Consider the following 3,074-nt stretch of genomic DNA (forward strand, 5'->3'; position numbering starts at 1 on the left):
AGAAGTGGTTGTGTGGCAAGTAGCTTGATTACGATCCACATGGTGACAAATCAAGCTTCTCACTACACAGCTATACAAGCATCTAGACGTATATGCAGTTTATACCGACGATTGTTTGTTTTATTTTTGTTGTTGTTTTTCTTTTTTCATATATTAGCCTTGGCGCAGGTGGATCTGCCACCCGTCAAAGTCGAAGAAGTAGATCTGTAGAAAATGATATTCCAATCACGCAAATATATTTTTCTTTTCCAAACTTCTCAACATATAACCAGTAGATGAGGACCTCAGAGACACTTGACTTCCATATCCAGCAAATAGACGGACTATTTACAATTGTATCGAGAGTAGAATCTCTCGACATAGGAACATTAGAGCAATAAATATCCAAAATTTCAAAATATCTATACACAGTTACATATCGCATCATATTTAAAGCAACCAAAATATCATGGTCACAATATTCATAACACAAAATTGATTCAAATTTTGGAACAAGGTTTGCAATTTTGAGGGAGTGAATAAGTCGATGTAATAGATTTCCATTACATCGACTCTATATATATATGTACTGGAATTTATTACATCGTCCCCGAAAGCACACCGCATCAACAATACAAGTAATAACGGTTTCACATTTTGGCACCAGGCTAGCATGTTGGGGAGGTGTCAAGTCAATATTATCGATCGTAATGATAAACTGGTAGCTATATTATCGAGAGCGAACGATGAAAGGCAAAGTCGACCTCGGCGAAATTTGAACTCGGCGTAAAGACGGCCGAAATGTTGCTAAGCATTTTACCGGACATGCATTCATAACGCAAAATATGAAACATATTTATTGACCTCTGCTATCCGATTATGTTAATTACTTCATTCGTCAAAAATATTTTCCCCATATCTATCACCTTACAACATAATTACCAAAATAAATAAATAAATAATAATTTATTTTTGTCCCATTTATGTTTAATATACATCACTTATTGGTATGTTGCCATCCGGGGTCACCTCTTTTAAGGAACTGATCGAATAGGACTCCAGCACTTACTTTTCTTAAGCCTGGTATTTATTCCATTGGTGTCTTTTGCCGAACAACTAAGGTAAGGGAATATAAACAAACCGACAATGGTTGCCATGCACTAGAGGGGAACAAAAACAAAAAAAAACAAAACAGAAATACGAGGGAACAATGAAAGTGTAAAGATCCAAGTTACCCTTAACGAATAAAATCACTGCATTCAAAATGATGAGTATGCACATGGTTGAGACGAATATATTTAGCCCTTGGTCAGTATTACTCACTGATGATGAACTAAGGGATACTTCACAGGGTTCGAAATCATGTGGTATGACTACTTCTGAAAATTCATTTACAACTGTGGTTTTGATTCATTTTAACTACTATTTTTATCATTGCTGGTACTACCCTAGTACCCTTCATTATGTATGTGTGTATATATATTATTAGAATTCATGTTTTCTGACCTTTATCTGCTACTATTTGCTTAACGCACACATGAGTTCGAACTTCAGGCGAAAGAAGATCATACACGTATGCGTGAAACTAATGGTTGCAGATATAGGTCTGAAAATATGAATTCTATTACTAATTGACTCCCGTGAGATTGAATACTTTTGTGTTGACCTCTTTATATATATTCTATTCAAAGGTATGTATGTATGTGTATTTATATATGTGTGTGTATGTATATATATATATATATATATATATATATATATATATATACATATATATTATATGTATGTATGTATCTACATATATCTATGTGTGTGAGTGCGTGCGTGTATCGACAGATTATTATCACAGTAACAATTGTGTTGACTTTGACACTATTGCAACCGTAGAAATGGCATTAAGAATTGAACGGAAAAATTAACTGAAAGAGTAGAAACCGTTTCCAACCCAACGTTTTAGCCCATATTATTCAGTCTATGAAGGTTGTTTGAATGTCAGTAGTAAAAAAAATTGAATTGAATATATTTTATGGTGTTTCAAAAATGTCTTGTACAAACTTATATGATTGAAAATATATCCCTTGATGTTAGAATGTGTTATAATTGTTAATTGGCCAGAAAGCCGTACAAAATTGTAATCAGTCAATGGTAAAATTAACATTATATATCATATTGGTAGAAAATTTGATTTCCCTAATTTCAAAATAACAAAAACGAAATATAAAATATAGACAAAAGAAAAAAACGAAAACCATACACATTTCCCCTCAATCAATAATCATGTTCATTAATTCAGGTTTAAAATTACAAGTTTTATTAGTTTCTTTTATTTTATGACAGTGTTTGTAGAATTCTGATAAGGTAACCTTTTTGAGAAGCAAATTTATTTATATATTAATAGATGTGATTTTTATAAAACTTTTTATGGCAATTTTTATAGAGGAGATTTAATATACTTTGAATACCCATTATATCTTAAGAATTTATCTATTATGCACACTCGTGTAAAAACCAATTGGAAATTCGTATAAAAGTAAATAAAATATACACATTGAAAATGCGTACATAAATGTTAATTGAATTAATTTAAAAGTCACTTTTCTTTATGAATAGTGTCTATGTTGCAACATTACAACATGTTAATCGATAGAATGCAAAAGAAAATAATAAAATTTAAAAGTTGTATAAATTTCAAAAACTATATTTAATAAATCTTTTAACCTACATGGTACTGGGTCAACCCTAACTATTTAGACTTCACCATAATATTTCTTTCGCATTTCTGCTAAATATCTCCTTATTGAATTTAACCTGATCACAGCAACCGAATAAGATATGATTCAAGAGATAACGATAAAGTTTAAAAGTTGAATACATTTGTGGCATTATATTTGATTAATTTGTTTACTAACATGGTATTGGATCAACAGTAACAATTGTTCAAACTACACTAGAGTATTTCTTTGGCATTTTTGCCAAATATCACTCTACTGAGTTTAACATGAACACAGCAAAAAGTATGAGAAACGCTTCTTCAGCAATTATATTGTCATAGTATCTATCCAGTCATATGTGTGTGAGTATGTGTCAAATATATA

The sequence above is a fragment of the Octopus bimaculoides genome, chromosome 15, assembly GCF_001194135.2.
Source record: "Octopus bimaculoides isolate UCB-OBI-ISO-001 chromosome 15, ASM119413v2, whole genome shotgun sequence".
Lineage (NCBI taxonomy): Eukaryota > Metazoa > Mollusca > Cephalopoda > Octopoda > Octopodidae > Octopus > Octopus bimaculoides.